Source organism: Ursus americanus, chromosome 10 (assembly GCF_024610735.1).
Source record: "Ursus americanus isolate L20-20 chromosome 10, mUrsAme1.1.p, whole genome shotgun sequence".
In the NCBI taxonomy this organism is placed as follows: Eukaryota; Metazoa; Chordata; class Mammalia; order Carnivora; family Ursidae; genus Ursus; species Ursus americanus.
The window spans coordinates 55,694,132-55,717,377 of NC_142136.1; the positions used below are offsets into that span (position 1 = coordinate 55,694,132).

At 40.7% G+C, this 23,246-nt stretch overlaps 1 long non-coding RNA gene across 5 annotated transcripts in view; it reads right to left on the reverse strand.

Annotated features, from left to right (window-relative positions):
• The window catches only part of LOC123791839 (uncharacterized), a 337,103-nt gene that overhangs the window by 170,016 nt on the left and 143,841 nt on the right, over positions 1-23,246 (reverse strand). For 4 of the 5 annotated variants that reach the window (XR_015725953.1, XR_015725952.1, XR_015725951.1 and 1 more), the window contains exon 2: positions 19,904-20,023. This is a non-coding gene — a long non-coding RNA (uncharacterized LOC123791839). Of the gene's footprint in view, positions 1-19,903; positions 20,024-21,950; positions 23,030-23,246 lie in introns of those variants that run through there. The other variant, XR_015725955.1, reaches the window with a different exon arrangement.

Sequence of the window (23,246 nt, forward strand, 5' to 3'; positions counted from 1 at the left end):
ACATAATCAAGGAAGTGATATCCCATCATTTTTGCCATAGTCCACTGGTTAGAAGTTAAAAGACTCACCCATAGTCAAAGGGAGAAGATTTTACAAGGGCTTGGGTCATTGGAAGTCATCTTAAAATTCTGCCCACCATTCTATTTAAGCCAAAAAATAACGTTGGCCTTATGAATATAACAACTGTGGAGTGCTTTAAGTTTAGAATGTAAGTCCGACAGAGAAAGACAAATACCATATGATCTCACTTACATGTGAAATAAAAATAAATAAATAAATAAATAAACAATCAAAACAAAACCAAACCAGACTCTTAAAAACAGAGAACAAACTGGGGGCTGCCAGAGAGAAGGTAGGAAGGGGAGATGAACAAAACAGATTAAAAGATACAAACTTCCAGTTATAAAATAAATAAGTCACAAAAATAAAAAGTACAGCATCAGGAATATAGTCAGTAATGTCGTAATAACGTTGCGTGGTGACAGATGGTGACCACACTTACCCTGGTGAGCACTGAGTAACGTACAGAAATGTCAGATCAGTATTCTGTATACCTGAAATTAATATAGCACTGTATGTCAAACATACTGTAATTTTTAAAAAGCTACGAAGAATGTTAAAGGACAGCCCTAGGGCACTCAGTATTTAATGATCTTTAGAAAGATCACCAAGGAAATTAGTTTAAAACATAGATGTCCCAGGCCCCACTGCAGAGATTCTGACTCAGGAGGCAAAGATTCAGCCAGAAATCTGCATTTTAAATAGCTTCTCCCTGATGATTTCAGTGCAAGTGCTGAGCACACACTGAAAATCACTAATATAGTGCTTCCATAATTAAAGAACGGCTTCAATTTCCCAAGGCCCTGCAGTTTGGGCCAGAGAATTCCTCCAAGTGTGTTTCCCCCCTCTCTTTTATAAAAGCTGTATTTCACAGGCTCCGCTCCTCCGCTTAGCCCCTAGCATACTGAGAAACCTCTATAGAGTCCCAGAAGATGCCCTCCCCCCAGATAAAGTCCCTCTTGCAAAACTAAGCTGATAGCCTTATCTCCAGGGTACGCCATGTATAAAAAATGTTTTAATAGCACGAAGTGGATACAAACCTGGCCATTTCTCCAACTATAGTTTCTACCATTCTTAAGAGAAAAATAGAGGACAAAAGGCTAATTCTCCCTCCAGTAGGCCAAGATCTTCCCTGCAGGCAGCAAGGCCGCCTCGCTGGCGCATTCCCTGTTGGGGCCCTTGCTGAAGGTAGGGGCTCTCTAGAGGCCCTGGGATCGGGAAGGGGGTGAGAAGGGAGTGGTGACCCCGACAATGCCACTCCCTACTTTCCTCATAAGCTCCACCTGGCTAGAGGTCCAAGGCGCTGTGCGAGAAGGTCAGTGTGGGTTAGGCTATGAAAACTTCCAGTGCCAGAACTTTTCAGGGAAGGGAAACACTGAAAGCATTCTAGAAGTCCGTGTGGGCATTGAGAACATTGCTACAGACACACCCAAAGGGAAATAAGGGGTCACGAGGACAAGTCAGAGGGAAGAAACCCGCAGCGCTGGATTCACTCCCTAAGGGCTTATCACGGGCGGACGGCGCATGCTCGAGGCACTGCCGCAGCCCTCCGCAGGAAAGAGAAACGGCTTTCTCACAGCCGCACTTGGCGCCGCCTTCAACAGCCAATCAAGCACAGCACACTCTTCTCAGTAGAGATCACTCGTGATAAATAAAGGACGTGTTAACAACTGTTCCCTAGTCCTTCTTAACCCAAAAATCCCATCACGCCATTTAAAGTTCTCCTGTACAACTTGACCTTGACTTCCAGGAAAGAGGCTCCGAGACTGAAAAAAAGGGGCACATCAGGAGTGTCTGTAAGTACGGCTCTTAGGGCGTAGGAAGTAATGCATATAGCTTAGACATCACGTGGCAACCCAGAGAAGAGAGGTAGAAAGAGAGAAACCAAAATTTGCAGTCTCACAAGAGTGCTGGGGCAGCAAGGTACATCCTTCTGATTTCCTCACAAGTGAACCTGGAAGTTGACAGGGGCTGACCCAGGCAAACTATTTAGTAGGTAAAATGTGTCTGTGCTATTCCAACGCCCCAGGTCCTATCTACACTATCTGTACCTGTCATCACTTCTTCCTTGTACGCCCATTCCCTCCTGTCTCGGATTTCAGACTATAGCCTTGAGTTCTTTCCCTATCAAAACAAGTTCCCAGTAAAGAATCAGAAAGGCTGGGGGGGGGGGGGGGGTGCGGGGAGGAGGGAGGCAAACCAAGAAGCAGACTCTTAACTATAGAGAACTAACTGATGATTACTGGCAGGGTGTTAAACGGGTGATGGGGATTAAGGGTGCACTTGTCCTGATGAGCACCGGGTGCTGGATGGAAGTGCTGGATCACTATATTGTACCCCTGAAACTAATATTATGCTGTATGTTAACTGCAATGTAAGCAAACAAAAGAATATTTTTAAAAAGAACGAGAGTGTCATTTATATGACCTTAGACAACAGGTTAAATTATTATTGTTTTCACTTAAAAAAAGATAAAATTTTTAAATGCTACCTTTATGGTGAAAATTAAAGCATTAGTCAGTGGATAAAACAGATTTGCTATTGTAGGATTTTTTTTTTAAGAGAAGGCAAAAAAAAAAATTTCCAGAATCATTCCACAGAGGCAGTCCTGTGGACTTAAGCTTTTACGAACACTTAAAAGGAAAATACTATTATTTCCCAGTAGTATGTCCTCCAGTCACCGCAGTTCTTTGAAAGATAATATCCAGGATTCCTGTTTCAGCTCCAACATGTAAACAGCTTAGAAATTGTCACTCCCATCCTTACAATAAGAAAAAGCTGGATAAACTTGATAAATATTTGTGCACAGGATTTTGTGTAGACAAAGTTTTTACATCTTTGGTCAATACCTAGGAAGTGCAACTGCTGGATTGTTATACTAAGACTGTATTCGGCTTTGTAAGAAACTGCCAAACTGTCTTCCAAAGTGCTGTTCCCATTTTGCATCCCTCCCAACAATGAACGAGAATATCTGTTGTTCTGTATCCTGCTTCGCAATTGGTATTTACAGTTTTTTGGATTTCGGCCACTCTAATAGGTTTGTGGTGGTATTTTATTATTGTTTTAATTTGCATTTCCCTCATAACGTATAATGTTAAGCACCTTTTCATATGCTTATTTGCTGTCTGTATATCTTATTTGGTGAGATGTCTGTTAACATCTTTTACCTATTTTTAAAGTTGGGATGTTTGTTTCTTTATTGCTGCATTTGAAGAGTTCTTTGTATATTTTGGATACGAGCCTTTCATCAGATATACTTTGCAAATGTATCATTTTCCTTCTGCCCGATGAGCTTCTTTTAACATTTCTTCCAAGGTAGATCTGCTACAAGCAAATCTTTCAGTTTTGGTTGAAGAAAATCTTCATTTCTCCTGAATATCGAATTTTAGGTTGGTATTTTTTTTTCTTTTAATGCTTTAAATAGTTTGTTCTCTCTCTTCTTGGTTGCATGATTTCTTTTTTTTTTTTTAAGATTTTATTTATTTATTTGACAGAGAGAGAGACAGCCAGCGAGAGAGGGAACACAGCAGGGGGAGCGGGAGAGGAAGAAGCAGGCTCACAGCGGAGGAGCCTGATGTGGGGCTCGATCCCATAACGCCGGGATCACGCCCTGAGCCGAAGGCAGACGCCTAACGACTGCGCCACCCGGGCGCCCCGGTTGCATGATTTCTGATGAGAAGTCCACTGTAATTCTTATTCCTGCTCCTTTATCGATAAAGTATTTTTTCCTCTGACTTCTTTCAAGATATTCTCTTTGCTTTGGCCTTTCTACAATTAAATTGTGATATTCCCAGGTATAGATTTTTTGGTTTTTATCTTTCTTGGTGTTTTTGAACTCTCTGAATTTGTGGTTTGAGGTATGTCCTAATTTTGGAAAATTCTCATCATTATTACTTCAAGTAAATTTCTTTTGCCTGGTCTCTCTTTCTTTTCCTTCTGGTATTCCAATTTCATGAATGTTACACTTTTTGAAATTTCTCACAATTCTTGGATTTTTAAATTTTTTTTTTTTTCTGTTTTAAGGTCAGTTTGAGATGTTTGTATTCACATATCTTCAAGCCTACTGACTCTTTCCTTGGCTGGGTCAAGCCTACTGATGCCTCATCAAAGGCATTCATCCTTTCCATTACTGTTTTTAATTTCGGGAATTTCCTTTTGATTCCTTAGGGTTTCTGTCTCTCTGCTTACACTACCCATCTGTTCTTTCATTTTCTCTACTTTTTCCATTAGAACCCTTAACATATTAGCCATAATTATCCTCAATTCCCTGACTGATAACTTCAACATCTGTGTCATATCTGATTCTGGTTCTGATAATTAATTGCTTTGTCTTTTCAAACTGTGAATTTTTTTCTTACTTTTTGACATGACTTTGACATGACTTGAATTTTTTTTCCTGAAAGCCAGGCATATTGGATTGGGTACTAAAAACTGAGGTAAATAACGTGTGGGAACTTATGTTAATCTGGCCAGAGGTTGGCTATGTTTAATGTTTGCTGTAGTTGTAACTGTCAGAGTGTTCAAATTCCTCTAGTATCCTTGTTTGTCTTACCTATTGACTTTGGGGAAGATTCCTAAGTACTGCTCCTCAGAGAGAATCTATACCTTGCATCTCTTTCAGTGCTAATCCAGTTATACGGGATCCCTGTTTGTGTGGTCATAAGGGACAAAGGAGGATATGTGTTTTAGAATCCTCTGGTTAAGTCTCAGTCTTTCAGTGGGCTTGTGTCTCTTGTCTGTGACCTTCACAAGTTTTTTTCTCCCCAGTGCTAGAGCTCTTTATTTCCCTCCTTTGTCTGGCTACAATGTTTCAATTCTATTCCCCTGAACCTCTTATCTCTGTTGAGGATGTTCCCTACCCGTGTCCCCATCTTAGGTGAGACAGGAAGGCTAGAGAGGTCTGGAGTGGGAGGAAAGCCCTTTACCCAGATGACAAAAAGCTCACAAAAATCTTTTCTCCTGAGGAGAAGGTCTTTATTATGGACAAGGTTCGGGTATATTTCACAATTAATACTCTTTCTCTTCCCCTGACAAGGCAGTGAGATGTTTGTAGGATTGTTATCTCGAGAACCAGTGAGATTTCTTGGGGTAAATCACAGAGAAGTTAGAGAGACCCCAAAGAGATTTTCACTGTCATGTCTCATGTCCAAATGTAACCTCCAGCAATATATCAAAATCACCATTCAAATGTTCCTACTATGTTATCACTCCGTTGACTACTGCTCCATGTGTGACTCTCTCTTTACACTTATTTCTCCTGATTTGGGGGTAAGAATTTTCCCTCCAACCTTCATTCTTTGATGGATGTTAGAAAAGTCATTGATTCATAATTGCCGAAAACTAGAAGCAACCAGGGTATCCTTCAATAGGTTAATGGATTAACAAACTCTGATATATTTTGAACATTGGAATATTATTCAACAATAAAAAAGAATGAGCTATCAAGTTATTCAGTGAATAGATGAGTCTTAAATGCATTGTGAAAGAAGCAAATCTGAAAAAGCTACCTAATGTACAATTCTATTTGTATAACATTCCGGAAAAAAAAAAAAAGTATAGAAATAGTAAGCAGAGCAGTGGTTACCATGGGGTTTGGGGCATGATTAAATAGGTGAAGCACGGGGGATTTTTTTTTTAGGTCAGTGAAACTATTCTATTATGACATTGTAATGGTGGATATGTGAAACTATGCACTTGTCAAAACCCATGGAACTTGTGCCAAAAGCACAAAGGAATGAACCTTCATGCGCACAGATATTTTTAAAAATTATTTAGAAGGTACGAATATCCCAGGATTGAATGAAAAATGTGAAGAAAAAAGTAACTGTATTACAAATGTATGAAACAACATTATTGAAGGGGGTGGAGGGAAAAAGTGCTGACTTCTTAAGTGACTCTGGAAAGAAATGGAATCTATAAGACTAAAAATGAAAGGAACTATACATAAGTACTGTACCCTAATTAAGTTGTCTCCCATGGGAGGAGGGATTAACAGTTTGAAACTGTACATGCATATGGATTAAACAAGTAAATGGATGGCAGATAGTGGGAGCCAGGTTTCTTACTGCTGGAGGGGGAGGTTACATATAAGGGGTAAAGGCTATAATAATCGATTTGGTGATGGAGTTGAAAGCCTTGTTGTGAACTCATGTTCAGCTTAATATAAACACAGATGGTTACATACGACGTATTTATAGACATGTGCATATATCAGGGCCTGGAAGCAACAACAGACTGCCAGCAGCAACAAGCACACCTAGAACCCAGATTTTGGTTTCTAACACTATTCTTCAAAGGAAGGAATAATGATTTTTTTTGAAGAAATGGCTGATTCTAGGACAGGCAAGAAATATAGAAGATGAGTCTGGAGCATTTCTGGAGCCAGAAAGGATGGAATTGCTCAAAAAGCCCCACAAGTTTGGGAGAGGATGTTAAAGAAGTTAACTGAAAGAGATCCCAATAGCCACGCTGAACAATTTGAGCACCAAAATAAATAATTTAGTATTGGATTGTAACCCAAAACATAAAATAAGTATCTATGATGCCATAGTGATCTAAGTAAATAATTGAATGAATGAATGAATGAATGAATAATAAATAAATCACCCATGCAGAGGAAGTCCAAATGTGAAGCTTAATTCCCCACTCCTTAAGTATGGGCTACACATACAGATTTCCCTCCGAACAGTATACAGGGAAAGAGGGAATAAAGGTAAGTTTACAATGGAGAAACTTGATAAACACTAACATCAACAGTGATAAGTTATATTAATAGTATGTACACCTGATATGATGTAAAGAGAGTGGCACTTCATCCCTGTGGTTTTCTTCCCCAAAATCCATAACCTGGCCTAATCACATAGAAAATATCAGACAACTGAGGAGACAACACAGGTCTGACGTTATTCTGATGTTCCTCCCTCTGTACGTGACGATTCTCTTCCCACTGGCCACTTTCAAGATTTTATCCTTGGATCTAAGATTTGCGAATTGCACTATTATGTGATGTGGTGTTGGTCTGTTCTCTTTGATCTTGGGAGGGGTCCTCTCTGCCTCTTGGACATGAGTGTTTGTTTCCTTCACCAGATTAGGGAAGTTCTCAGCTACCATTTGTTCAAATATCTCTTCTAGACTTCTCTCTTTCTCTACCCCCTCGGGGATGCCGATGATTCTGACATTGGAACGTTTCATCGAGTCAGTAATCTACATTCTTGAGATTGGATTTTTTTAAGCCAGGTTCCCATTTTTTCCTTCTTTTCTACCATCCCATCTTCCAACTCACTAATTCGTTCTTCTGTCTCATTTACCCTGGCTGTCAGAGCATCCAGTTTAGACTGCATTTGATTCATAGCATTTTTAATTTCTGCCAGATTCGCTCTCATTTCCACCCTTAGTGATGACCATTGTTACTCTGAACACCATTTCTGACAATTTGGTTATATCCATATCCATTAGTTCTGTGGCAGAGGCCACAGGCTCGGTTTCTTTCCTTTGTTGGGGGTTCCTCCTCCTTGTCATTCTGAGGAGGAGAGGTTGCAGGGATGTACTGAGCCCAAATTATTGACCAGGACCCAAGCAATATGCACTTGTTTTATAGGGACCTTAGGGATGTGGGCTTCTTGTTTTTTCAGCCTGCCTTCTGGGGGAGGGGCCAGCTGCGCTGATACTCAGGCAACCCTGTTTGGGTAGAGTTGCCCCATCCCCTGCGAGGGGGGGTGGGGATGGGCACAGTGCGAACCAGTATTTCCAGGCTTTTGTTCTCTGGGAAACAAATTGAGGGCTTCAGAGGGGAGGGCAGTGGGGGATTGGGCTAGGCCAGTGATGGGTATTAAGGAGGGCATGTACTGCATGGAGCACTGGGTGTTATACGCAAACAATGAATCATGGAACACTACATCAAAAACTTAGCATGTACTGTATGGTGACTAACATAATAAAAAATTTAAAAAATAAAATAGATAAAGGGCATTAGGTAAAAACTAAAGATGTTTGAATAAAGTGTGAATTCTATTTAACAATAATGTATCAATGTTGGTTCATTAATTGTGACAAATGTGCCATATTAATGTAAGATAATTATAAGAGGAGAAACTGGATTTGGGATATATGGGAACTCTGGACTGTTTCATAATTTTTCTGTAAATCTAAAACTATTCTAAGATAAAAAGTTTATTAAAGACAGTGTTCAGCATACCATAAAAAATTATGAGACATATGAAGAAAAGTAACAGATGACTTATGATCAGAAAAATTAAAAAACAATCAATGGGAAGAGACCTACAGATAAACAAGTTATTGGAATTAAATGACAAGCACTTGAAATTAACTCTTATAAATAGGTTAAATGAGAGGAAAAGATGGACAAAGCAAATGAAAAGATGGACAACTTCTACAGAGAAGTAGAATTTCTAAAAACTAACCAATGGATAGCCTAAGACTGGAAAATAGAGTGTCTTAAATTAAGAATGCATTAGAAAGGCTTAATTAATATCAGATTGAACAACAGAAAAATAGATTCATGAACTTGAAGACTGGTCAATTAAATTATCCAAACTGGAGAATAAAGAAAAAAGAATTGAAAACAAAAAAACAGAACACAATGTGAAAGGCATCTAGGACAATACCAAGTTTTCTAATACATTAGTTGGAATGGCCTACAGAGATGAGAGAGAGAATGGAACGTTCAGAACAAATAATTGTAGACATAATGGCCAATAATTTTCCAAAACTTGTAAAAAAAGACACAACACCACACATTCGAAAACCTCAGCAAAACAGGATAACTATCCAGCCAAGCAAGAAAACACAAAGAAAACCACACTAGGCACGTCAGTTAAAATGCTAAAAAATGAAGATGAAGAGAAAAATCTGAAAAACAGAAATGAATAGACCCATTATATTCAAATCAACAGCAATAAGAATTTTGGCTGACTTCTTAATATAATAGTTGCAGTGAAAGCTAGAATGACACATACAATATGTTGGAAGAAAAAACTACCAACCCTAGAATTCTATACCCAATGAAATATCTTTCCAATCCAATGTCCCCAAACAGTACTTACCCTCTTTCCTTACAAAACTTTTCTCTATCCAAAACTCACTACATTCAATATGGTATCAACGTCCAAACTCTTAGGGCCAGCCTTGCCTTCTCCTCTTTTTGACTCTCACAGTCTCACCAATTTCTATCAATTTCACCTCAGAAAATCTTCAGAACTCATCATTCCTCTTCAGCCTCACTAGGACTGCACTGGTCCAAGCCCTCAACATTTCTTGCCTAAACTGTCACGATAACCCATTGCCTAAGAAGTCTCCCTACCACTGGTCTCTCCCTACAGAGTTCATCATCTTCCATACAACCTCTGAAAGTAGTTGTCTAAAAACAAAATTGATCCTGTCTCTCTGATGTTTAAAGATCTCTTCTGACTTTCTATTAGTTGAATAAAATTTACATACTAGGATATATAAGATCCTTCACAATATTTTTTTAAGGATTTTATTTATTTATTTGACAGAGAGAGAGAGGGAGAGAGCACAAGCGGGGGGGGGGGGGCAGCAGGCAGAGGGAGAGGGAGAAGCAGGCTCCCCACTGAGCAGGGAGCCTGATGCTGGACTCTATCCCAGGACCCCTGGTTCATGACCTGAGCTGAAGGCAGATGCTTAACTGACTGAGCCACCCAGGCGCCCAAATCCTTCACAATCTTGACCCCCAACAATTCTTCCAGCATCTTACATATTCCCTTCCTCTTTTGTTTTACTTATAAAAATTTAAAAAATTTAAGCTTGTCTTTTTCTCTTTTACCAGATATTAACTTCTCAAAGGAAGTGACTATGATCATTTGGAGAATGTTCTGCTAAAGACTAAAACTTAAAAGGGTGGAGGAGGGTGAGGAGTCATCATCTTCTCTAGCAAGGGTTTCCAGAAAGTCATCTTGATTCTCCAGGAAGGGGAGAAAACCATGGAATGCAAGGCTTATAGTGAACGTATTGCTGTCCCTGGAAGCCATCCGGGAGTCAGTAAGAGGGGAAGGGGTATAAAGTGCTATCCTCCAATAAAGTTAACATAATAAGACCCTTTGTAGTTTAAGAGCTAGACAGGTGAAAAGCTGTCCAACTCCTACTAATATGAATTAGCAGCAAGACATAGGGGACTGTTTCACAAGGAGCAGATCCCAGAGTCAGTTCATTAACAGTGTTCTTGGGGCTTCTGGTACCTTAGAAGATGACTTTACATGGGCCCAAAAGAAGTAAGTATCCAGATCTATGTCCCTGGGAATTCAGGTGTGGGATCCCCTTACCTAAGCACAATACAGAGTCAGTGAATTACCCACCACACAGACTTTTCTTTGAGGATTCTCTGTGGCTTGCGTAGCTGTGAGCCAGAAGCAGACCTACGAAATCTGTCAAAATGGCCAGTTGTCCACAGTGACATCATGTGGCTGCAAGGAGTAATGGCAGTATTTGTCCCATCTCCTGTTGCCCTGACTAAACTCAACTTCCAGATCACGTTAGTTCTAAGAGTCCATAAAATATCAGGGGGTATCCTAAAAAGAAGATGTTAAACTTCCTCTTAATTTGGCATGTGTTAATTTCAGTTGTTGTTCTGGTTAAAATGGAAAAATAAAGGGTCTATGGCCATAACTGCCCTCCAGTATCTATAGAGACACAAAGTGAGGGGAAAAAATATTTGCAACTCATACCACTGAAAATGGGGTTTTTAAAAACTGCCTAGAGGGGCGCCTGGGTGGCACAGCGGTTAGGCATCTGCCTTCAGCTCAGGGCGTGATCCTGGCGTTCTGGGATCGAGCCCCACATCAGGCTCCTCCTCTGTGAGCCTGCTTCTTCCTCTCCCACTCCCCCTGCTTGTGTTCCCTCTCTCGCTGGCTGTCTCTGTCTCTGTCAAGTAAATAAATAAAATCTTTAAAAAAAAAAAAAACTGCCTAGAATCATTTATAGGAGGGAAATGCACAGGAAATCCTGGCGCTATGTAGCCCAGAACCCATCAGAACTGTTCTGGCTAATGAGGAATTTGGGGGCCTGAAGCCCCTGTGACCCAGACCCCCCTCTGGGCTTGCCCCGTGTCAACAGCAGCCTCTGAACCCCCCACAGAACCCAAGCACCCCGCAGAACATAGTTTAAAAACCACTTTCTTGATGATGGAAAGCCCATTAAAAATTTAAACCGGAGAATGGCATCACCAGATTACCCATGTAGGACAGACAATGTTTTTAAAGGTGTTGAAGGAGGGGAGGTGGAGGAGGGGGGACAAGACAAGACTGGGGACAGAACAGCTGGATTGTTAAGAATGTCATTAAAGGACAGGCCAGACTTTTGACAAGTATGATGCCATGAATCCTGTTAGATGTTAATACCTACAAAACATACTGAGCTGAATCTATTTCTAAATTATTATCAAAAACATTCCTTGGGGAAAGAATCTTTCAGACCTAGTAGGAAAGGATTCATCTTTAACTGTCTTGCAAATGTGATTATCACCGAGTTCTTCAGTTGAACACTTTTCTGTTGAAAAGGTGATCTATACCATATTTTTTTTCCTGAAACTTAGCTTGGGAAAATTATTTTCATCCAAATGAGCCTACATTCTGCTGAAAATGAGGATATTTAAGCCTGTTGTGATGAAAAGCTGTGTTTCCAAGCTAATTTTTTGGAAAAATCTAATAAAAGAAAGACTTAACAGGAAAGTACAGAATGCCTGCTGGGATAAAAATGAAGTTTCCAAGCAACTTCTGAGTAAAAATACAGTAGAAAACAATGTTAACAGAAATTACAGAATTTAAGCATTTTGTAATAAACATGTGTTTTCAAGCTAGTTTTGAGAAGAATCCAGGAAAAAAACATTTTAAATAAAAATGGAATTTAATCCTGTTGTCTTTTCCAAACTGATAAGGAAATTTCAGTATAAAATAGAAGAAAAGAGGGGGGGAAAGCAGGAAAAAGTACAGAAGTGAAACAATATAATTGCAACAAAGGACACAGACAAACCCAAGGGAGGGCCTGTGAAATGGAGATGAAATTGTCCCAAACATGCCAAAAAATGACAAGGTCTTTGTCTCATGCATCCCTCTCTGCCTCCCCCTCAGCCTCCCTTAGGGACCAGGCATGGCTGTGAGCTGCCTCCCCTTCTCAGCCAAGCAGGGGGTATAACTTTGCAGTGAGGCAGTCTCTGTAGTCCAGGATGATTCCCTGGAAGGGCCTGAGCTGTGAGCTCAGGATCCCTGGATCCCTTCTGGGGGGGTCTGGGTTAGGGCCTGGCAACACTATTGGCAAAGAAGACCAGAGTAAATTTAGGGTATTCAGGAAGGAAAAAATGGGGGACCACAAAATAGAGAACTGTAGGTACATCAGAGCTTACCAATGTCTCACCAACTCAAGAAGAGATGCCTTAATGAAGATTCCAGTTCTCAAAAAGGCATCAAGGAAACAGTGCTTCAAAACATTTAAACACAGAAAAGGGAGGGAGGCTAAATAAGGTATTTTATTCATTTTCACCACGTGGAAACTCTGACAATTTTAAGCCCACACGCTATTGAATTATAGGTGATGACTCAGGATAACAAAAGCAAGTTAAATCACACCTTAGATGAGAAAATCTAGGATTGCCCTAATGCAGCCGCTCTCCAACTTGCTCACATGATATGGAGGCGAATTTGTTTCCTATTTCCCCGGATTCAGGACATGCCCTCCCCACACTGAGTCCAAGAAAGCATCACAATGCATAATTGGGGCCAGACACTCCCAAAGAACACCCCCCAAAATTCACTGCCCACTCCTCTGTTAGTCTACAAATGCACCCCTGAGAATCAAAGAAACCACTGAATAGACAAATCAAGGGCATTTAGTATTCATGATGAGTTTGTCCCTCCTTTCGCTGTGGTTCCCATCTCAAGTCAAGCAAAGAGACAACCAAGAGGGTCATTCTACTAACTACCAGAGAGATACTAGCATTTCAGTTCAGTGGTCCGTCGGATCTCTCCTCTGTGTGCTATTAGAGAAAAATTCAAGAGTATGGGGATAGGGTTGACAGACAAAACACAGATGCATGGAGCTTCCCTATACTAAAAAAGCATTCATTGTTTACCTAAAATTCAAATGTAACAGGGTTTTCCATGTTTTTATTTACCAAATCTGGCAATTCTATTTGGTGGGAACAGCAGGGCAGAGAGAGCTGGTAGCAGAGGGACAGTGGAAAATGTGCATCCCTGAAGGTAGCTGGACTTATACCACCTTGTAGGTACCCATTCAAGATCCCACTGATAGCGAGGGAAGTCCAACAATAAGAACTTGAACCCAAATATCTGGTGTGGAAACTGCTCAGGGGGAATCAGAAAGGACCAAGAAACTAGGAAGCTCCGAAGCATTCTACAGAGAACTCACCCATACATACAACCCAGAGGGAGCCAGTATGGGAACACTTGTCTGACAGACATTTAGTCAAAACCAGAGAAACAGTAACAGCATAAAGAAGAAAGACACCAGTCGAGTACGAGATATTTGTGTCTTTCCATGTTCCCACACCCAGCCCCAATCCACCATGGGTGACAGGAACCCAAAATGGCAGAGATAAGAAATGAAAGAGCAGGTCCTGCAAGTCTCTTGAACCTCATCCAGAAGGGGGAAGAAAGAAGGAGAGGAAACGAACATTAAATTGGATGTCACATCAAAATCTTAAACTGGATCAAACTGTTATCTACTGCTGCAAAACAAATTTAGTGGCTGAAAACAACAGACGTTTATGATCGCACAGTTTCTGTGAGACAGGAATCTGTGGACAGCTTAGCTGGACCCTCTGTTTCAGGCTACAGTCAGTGGCTGGGGCTGCAATCATCTTAAGGCTCAACTGAAGAAAGACTCCAAGCTCACTCACTCATTCAGTTGCTCATATGCTCTTACACTGAAGGGCTCAGCTTCTCCCTGGCTGTTGGTCAAAGACCATCTCCACGCCTTGCTCTGTGGGCCTCTCGAACACAGAAGCTGTTTTAGGAACTTCCTACCACAGACTGCATTGACCAAACACTAAGAGTGATCGAAAAGCTACCGTGCTGCCAACAACCTCATTTATGGATGGGGGAAAGCGACTGGACAGAGCATACCTGAAAAAAGGATTGAGAAAACTCAAACTTTCTATCTGTACCCATCAAGTTCAAACAGTTCCATAAGCTGGATACAAGTGTTTACCCTCTTAAACCTCGGGCTACGGTTGTGTAGTAAGGAAGGGAGACAATGTGATACAGTCAAGAGAAATCATTCTTTGGAGATCACCAGAAGCATGTTTGCAAGTCAGCCTCAACACTACTAGTAGCCATGGGTTCATTAGCATCTTTGAAATGCAATCTTCTTCTTAGTAATCAGGGCTGTGATGAGCATAACAGATGATACACACGGTTATGTAAAATGTCTGCTCTATACATAGAGGCCATTATCATCATTATCATTGTCATTGTCATTGCCATTACCATAACACAATCCTCCACCGCCATCTACCCAAGATTAGTGACCAGCGGAACCCAAATTTGTCTCATCTCTATTTTAAAGCATGAAGATGACAGAAGTCATAACAGCCTTTTGTGCATAAGCAAGCACATATTTCTAGATTATACCTGAATTTTGTCCTTGATGGGTAATTTTGGTGAGACTGACTCACAGCTCAGTGGCTTGTACTTTCACAAAGAGAGTGAAAAACGTGTCTATTGACACCGAGGCAGAGCGTGGTATAAAGTGGAATATCACTCATGTGTATCCTCTTATAAAGTGTCACAGGGCCAAGATACTGTGGGAGAATCCAACACAGCCACGAACAACTAGAACTTCTCCACTCACCAGCAAGAGCCTCACCCCTGCAGCACCATCACAGCACTCTTTGTCTCACAGCTCAGACAAAAGCTGGCCAAAGAAGAAGCAAAAAATGTAAAAGAGGTTTATAACAAAGACTTTTTTCTCTCCTCCCAAACAGAAGATTTTTGGGGTCAATATCATTACCTTCCTGTTTTGTTTTGGTTTTTTTATCATCTTCTTCTTTCACCTTCTTTCTCCCTCCTTTCCCCCCTCCTCCCTCCTCCCTTCTTCCTCCTCCTCCCACCCTCCTCCCTCCTCCCTTCTTCCTCCCCCCCTCCTCTTCCTCTTCTTATTCATCATTATCATCCATCATAATCCATCATCATCTTCACCATCACAACTACTACCACCACTACCATTTATTGAGGCTTGGCCATAGATATTAATCTATTGCTGTCTACAAATTATCCTAAAACTTAGCAGTTCAATAGTTTAAAACAACAAATATTTATTAACTTACACAGTTTCGAAGGGTCAGGAATCCAAAAGTGGTTTAGTTAGATTCCCCTGGCTCGGTGGCTATTATGAAGTTGCAGTCTATCTCTTGGCGGGGAGAGACGTGGGCTGCAGTTTTCTGAGAGCTCACCTGAAGCTGGCGGATCCACTTCCAAGCTCACTTACATGGCTACTGTCTGGAGGATTCAGTTCCTCACTGTGTGAACCTTTCCATAGTGCAACATGGTTATGGGCTTATCCCAGCTGAACAATTTGAGAGGGACTGACCAAGACAGAAGACACAGTGCCTTTGCATGACTTGTTCCCCAAAGTTACACACCACCGCTTCAACTTCAATATGTTCCTTAGAAGCAAGTTGCTAATCCAGCTCTAACTCAAGGGGAGAGGAATTAAGCTCTAGTTCTTGAAGGGAGGGGTATCTAAATATATTTTTAAAATCATCATCTCATGTTACAAGGACTAGGGTAAACACGATATATGTATATATATTCTTTACTGGTATAAAAGGAAAAATTGTTTATTCATGCATTTATTCATTCAACAAACCTTTATGAAAGACTTTACCTACCCAAAAATGTGTTTTAAGTGACTATTTGTCCAATCCTTTGTGCATTTTATCCCTTACTGTTCCTTGTTTCTAACCTTACTCTTTTCCTTGTTGTACCTACTCCAGTCTCTTCCTGCAGCCTCGCGATAGCACCTGTCCTCTGGCCATCAAAACATCCCCACATTTATGCTTCTTTCAAGCCAGCTTAACTCATCAAAGCAGTATCTTAAGTCACACTTAGATATAACACTTAATTTAACCATTGTCTGCAGCAAAGACATAAAACAATCTTAGTTGGGGACATAGTCAACACGAGATTGTCTCAAATGTGACAGAAGATAGTCACCTTCAGGATGTGATTTAGGAAGGAGAGAAAAGTTGAGTTGCTGTTGCTAGAACAGCTCCCTCCATCTATTTGCAGGAGTCCCTGCTTAGGAAAGTCACCAAAGTTCCTCTTTCAAATACAAGTGTTCCAGAAGGCACAGAGGTGAGACTATGAAAAGCACGTAAGTCCTTGACTAACATCGTTCTATCAGGTTGGCTATATGACCACCTAACTGGATCAAAAGAAGTGAAATGCAGTACACAGAAGATTTATTGAAACAGAGAAACTTGGGAAAGGCTTGAATGAGTTTCGGATGAGGATTCTGCAGAGACAGCTCAGGAGATGGAGGACAGCACGAGATACCAGCAGCGGGATTTAGTTTTAGTTTGGGTTCTCTCAAAAGCAAAGCCTGAGGGAAGGACATGATAGCAGGAAACCCATTCAGGAGACTATCCCAGGGTGCAGAAAGAAGGGAGCAGGAGAATGATGAGGGGAAAAATACAAGCACAGGGCCCCATTCTGCTGGGGTCTTCCACTTCCCAGGATTGTTTCTGCCTAAAGAAAGGGAAATTGAAGAATTATCCATAGTCTCCCATCCCCAACTGGAAAAGGACTCCTATAGGGCAATAACTCCCCTGTTCTTTTGACTGTACTTGTGGGATTCTGCACTGATAGGACAGGACCCTAGAGCTGAAAGTGGAAAGACATGCTGGTCTCCCCCTAAGTGAGTATTGTTTACTCTAGGGACACCTGACCTCACATGGCACTGTTCCTGGTAGCCATGGCTGAAATCAGCCATGGCTGAGGGACGTGATGTGGGACACCAGAGACATCTACTATAGGGCAGCTGCAGAAAGCACACCTGCCGTACCGTGAGGTACAGAACAAGCATCATCTAGATCACATTTTTACTTAGGCTCAGTGCTAAAGAAAGCTCTATTTTGAACCCTCGTGCAAGTGGGAACTTATTATTACACAACCAAGAAGTATTCCTTCTAAGATGATTTCCCGTAGCATAATCTCTATGGTGTGTTAGAATGAAATACCAAAAGCACAGGCAACAGCAGAAGAAAAAAAATAAAGCCACTGGACTTAGTCAAAATTCAGAATTTACGTGCTTCAAAGGACACTATCAAGAAAGCAGAAACATAACCCACTGAAGGGGAGAAACTACTTGCAAATCATATATGTGATAAGAGACTTAGATCTAGGTTATATAAAGAACTCTTATGTCTCCATAATGAAAAGAAACAAGCAACCCAATTAATTTTGGGGCAAAGGATTTGAAAGGACATTTCTCCAAAGGAGATATACAAATAACCAATAAGCACATGAACCAATGTCCAATATACATTAGCCATCAGGGAAATGCAAATCAAAATCCCAGTGAGATACCATTCTACCTCTCCTCGGGCAGCTGTGATCAAAAAGGCAGATAGTAACAGTGTTGGTGAGCATGCAGAGAACTTGGAACTCTCACGCAATGCCACTGGTATTGTAAATGGTGCAGTCACTTTAGAAAACCATCTGGCATTCCCTCAAAAAGTTAAACATAAGGTTACCATATGACCCGACAATTCCATTGCTAGATATGTACCCAAGAGAAATGAAAATACGTCCACACGAAAACTTGTATACAAATGTTCATGGCAACGTTATTCACAACAGGCAAAAACTGAAAGCAAATTAAATGTCCTTCAACCGATAAATGGATCCACAGAATGTGATATATGCATAAAGTGGACTATTATTTGGCAATAAAAAGAAATGAAGTACTGATCGATGCTACAATGTGGATAAACCTTGAAAACATTATGCTACGTGAAAGAAGCCAATCACAGCCGTATTGTACGATCTCATTTATAAGAAATGTCCAGAATAGGCAAATCTAAAGAAACAGAATAGATGAGTGGTTGCCTTTGGCTTAGAGAGTTTGGAGGGAAATGAGGAGTGACTGCTAATGAGTACGGGGCTTGGGGGGGGGGGGTGATGAAAAAGACCTAAAATTAGATATTGCTGATGGTTGCATGACCGTGAATCTACTAAAAACCACTGACTTGTACACTTTAAGTAGGTGAATTTTATGGTATGTGAATTATTTCTTAGTAAAGCTGTTACTTAAAAAAATTTAATGAAAGATCAGTGTTATGCTGCAATAAGGTGAGAAAGGCAGGGGCGCCTGGGTGGCGCAGTCGTTAAGCGTCTGCCTTCGGCTCAGGGCCTGATCCCAGGGTCCTGGGATCGAGCCCCACGTCAGGCTCCTCCGCTGGGAGCCTGCTTCTTCCTCTCTCACTCCCCCTGCCTGTGTTCCCTCTCTCGCTGGCTGTCTCTCTCTCTGTCAAATAAATAGATAAAATCTTTAAAAAAAAAAAAAAAAAGAAAGAAAGAAAGGCAATACAGGTGCATACTATAATAGTTCATAAGAAATACTGAGCGCCTGCTGTATGCAAACCACTATCAGAAAGTTAGAAAATTCACAGCACATAACAAAAAGATAGGGCAATCTGTAACATTACATGAGTATTTTCATGCAAGCTATACAAGCCTGATAAACAAAGAAAAGGTTAATAATGTTTCTTTTCGATGTAGGCATTTATTCACTTCTTTTAACTGAAGGAGAGCAATCAAGCTGCATAAAATTAAAATCTTAATTGCTCGCTCTAGGCTGTATTTTGTAAAGAGGGTTCATAAACACAAGAGCCTGTGATCAAAATCTATGGAACTCCTGAGAGAACATCAAACACAAATGAGTTGCCTGAGGATGTTTCCATATAGAATCAAATACTACCCTTATAAGATTAACAAATGATTTATTTAGAATTGCAGACTCTTTGTGGAGGAAAAGCTAAATAGTATTTCGGTTCTAAGAAGTTCCTAACACTTTAGCTTATGTCTACTATCTCAGAAAAAAATAAACTCATTAGTTGAGAGACTGCACCTTTTAAGATGAGAATCTAAGAGGGATTCATTCTCATTCTAATAATGAGGTAAAAACAGCCCAAATCTCTCTATTCAATGAGCACCTGGACAATATCCAGCCCCTAAAGAAACTGAAAACTCTGCTCCGTGACAACACATTATTTAACTCACCAGGGCAATTTAAGATAACACAATGTGACTCAAATCTATGCGAGGAAATTGGTCAGGTGAAAGCATTCTTTCCTTAAGAAACACCTGCTGGCAATTGAGATAGAAAAAAAATCCATGTCAAGTTGTGAGCATGTTTGGAGAATTACCCTGACTGATTCTGTGACCATGTGCAAATTAGCTGCCTTCCAGATCTGTGTAGGGGTGATTTCCAAAGGCTTCAAAGCAGATACATGGCTTGGTGGGAGAAGGAAGCGATTTTTAATTTTATTTTATATGTAACAAATATATGTAATATTAAATATATGATAAAATTTAAGACCACATGTAATATATAATACATATTATCTATGGGAAATACATATTTATAATTACTTTATATAAAATATAAATATATAAACAATATATGTATAATATATACTACATGTGGGAAATATATAGAATATGTATAATATTTAGAATTTATAGTAAGTTTCTAATTTACAGAGTAAATACTGCAGTTAAATTTTGAGCAAGGAAAAATGTATAACACAAAAAGCTCGCTGTGCCTTTCTACTAGCTGAGTTTGCACTTACATTTCGCCGGAAGTTTCTCCGGTGGCCTCATGTTAGCACTTCATTTCACACACCCGCCACGGTAGACAGGAGGCAAAGGACACAGCATCCTCTTTTTATCATCATGTGCTAGTTGGTTACCTGAAATGCAAAATAAATGAGAGGGAAGGAAAACAGTCAAACCAACTGCCAGATCATCTCTTTATAATTTCATACTTGCAATTTTATCTCAACAGTGATTTTGCTAAAATGGGAAACCTGAGGGTCCTACTATGGATTTGTTAGAGTCCTTTCTTTCCGAGTTGGAACTGCTCCCACAGCCCGTCCAACTGTTACGAAGGTCCATACTGCTCGTTCATTTAACATCTTTAGTTAGCTCCCCTCAGATGCAACAAAACTGAGCTCATGCTCACAAAATAAGCAGAAAAGATTTGTCTGGAGTCTAAGCAGGAGTCCATCTCTGCCTCCCCCAAGAGGCTCAGTGGACTCCTGCAGCCCCCATGTTCCTCATTAGCAAGTGTGAGGTATGCCCCACTTTGAGCGTCTTTGACAGCGGGGCCTGTGTGACCTTGTGCTCGGTGGCTTCCCTGCGTGGGCCTAAGCTTAGGAAATGCTTCCCAGAATGAGTCCCAGCTGAATGCACTTCTCTGGGGCTTTTGTTGCTGCTTCTGGTAAGTGATCACAGCCACAAAGGGTATTAAATTTTAAATTATTGGGGGTTCTTCTTCCTGTAACTTTGAAATTACTTTAGCCTTAACATTTCTTAGGATGAGCTCAAAGCAGAACCCACTGTTCCCTAATTCTCCAGAGAATGGCTCTACTCTGACAAGCTTGGGAGGGAAGGGAAAAAGAAAGAAAATAAACAAGCCTTTAAATGCCAGAACACTTTATAGTCTCATCTCCTTATTAGCCTTTATACCACACCTGTGAAATGTTCATCATTATCCCCTCAGAGACATGCTGAGATGAGGAAACTGTGTCCTCAAGGTCAAGCGATTTACCCAAGGCCACGCCGTGAGTACCAGACAGAGCAAGACAGCCAGTGGTGCTCAGCTCCTTCTGAGCCACAGACTTCTCTGGGCATCTGGCGAAAGCCAGATGGCTCCATGCACACATTTCACAAACAAATTCAGGGGCCTGGCCCTGCGCGACGACTAGCCCAGAGCCTGCAGAAATCGAGCACCAGAACTTTCTTTGCTTTTTCCCCACAACTAAGCCACCTCCCACTGCATGAGCCTGGGGAGGGCGGGAAGGAAATCCCCCAAGATTTAAAACTCTTGTTTCTCTCACTCTCAAACCCTTACACCTACCTTCCATGTTTCTACATAAATTCCCTATGAATCCTTTTCTACTGAGCGCCAGCATTTTGATCGGAAACTACTTGTAAGAAGTGAAAATTAAAATGATTTCAAAATCTACTCCTCAGCCTCCAGGGTTGTTTTCCTCTCCCTCAATCCCACTTCGAGTATTTAACCGAAAGAACTGAAAACAGGATCTCGAAGGCTATCTGTACTCCGTGTCCACTGCAGCATCCTTCCCAATAGCCATAAGGTGGAAGCAATCTACACGTCCACTGACGGATGAGTGGACAGAGAAAGTACGGTAGGGCCATACAAGGAAATATCACTCAGCCTTCAAAAAGAAGGAAATTCTGTCTTGTTCGACAAAATTGATGAAACTCGAGGACATAATGCTAAACGATACATTCCTGTGAAGTGAAAGTTGTAAACATACACACACTCTGTATTTCAGGAGCTTCCTGAGGGAAGAGCAACCACCAGGAACAGTGACCAGAGAACTGGTTTTCTTGAGTCTGATTAGTCCTACACGTGAGCACTGAAAGAGCATTTTGTTTTCTGTTAGTCCCTCTCCATCTAACATACCATCCCCTGTGCCGAAAGTCACTTAGCATCTTGTTTCAAGCTCAAAAATTAATTTTCGCAACAGAATAAATTGCTGAAAGACTGCTGTCAGTAAAAAGGCCTGGATTTTGAAAGTCCATTAGGGGCTGAACTGTCTTCTTTATTAATTAATGCAAATGCAGTTTAAAATGCACTAAGCTACTTACTTATTAACACTTCTTGGCACAGGAGAGATGTTCTAAGTCCCTACTGACCAGGTCTCGAGGGGATCCCTTTCTTCCAAAGTCTGCCAGGGTCTCAGCCAGCTTGCCACTGCTTTCCACTGACCAAGATGGTCTTAATGTTCCCCTAAGCTGGACTAAACTTTACATGGTTTCTTCCTGACTGTGGTACCCTGACCTTTTTTGTAGAGCATTTACTTTGGAAACTTTCCACTGTGAATTCTCTCTCTGCCCCCTGGAGATGTAAATCTCCCAACCTCTTAACCAGTTTACAACTCAGGAATGTCCTTCTCAAGGATCAGGAAGTCATTCCTTTGAAATGCAGTCATCAAGGAAGATATCAAGGAAGATAACAACCCTCTCTCCTGTCTCTGTGAGAGGGTAGAGTCTAACTTCAGTAAGTGTCAATTAACAAACACTGATGACCTAATCACATAGACCCACCCACCCATAATGTCCTTGGACATCTTCACTAGCCACGTTAACACTTCAAAATTCTCCTTAAAGGATGCAATATACAATGGGGCGAAAGACAGTCTTTTCAATAAATTGTGGTGGGAAAACTGTGCAGCTATATGCGAAAGAATAAAATGAGATTACTTTCTTACACCATACACAAAAATAAACTCAAAATGGATTAAAGACCTAAATGTGAGACCTGAAACCATAAAACCCCTAGAAGAAAGCACAGGTCCTTCTTCTTTAGCACTAGAATCAGAACAATATGAATTGGAGTAAATTTATTGAAACACGGAGAGATGAACTTGACATATTTTTTAATTTAAAAGCCATTATGAAATTGTTCATAGACCCACATGCTTCATGCACAGATATACACTATATGCATGCAAGTATATCAATCCACTGAAGTTTTAACTAGGCTTAGAAAAAAGTCAATAATGAGAAACAAACTGAGGGCTACAGAGGTGAGGGGGGTGGGGGAATGGGATAGGCTGGTGATGGGTAGTAAGGAGGGCACGTATTGCATGGTGCACTGGGTGTTATACACAACTAATGAATCATCGAGCCTTACATCGGAAACCGGGGATGTACTGTATGGTGACTAACATAATGTAATAAAAAATCATTTAAAAAAAAAAAAAAAGTCAATAAGGGCATACACCAAAATAATAAAAATGGTCATTTCTAGGCAGCAAGATAATTTTTCTTTTCTTCTGTAACTAGGCCATATTTTCTCAATTCTCTGTGAAGAATTGCATTTGGGGATAAATTTTTTAAATGGGAAGAAAGAGAAGAAGATTTCAAATAGTAAAAGGAACT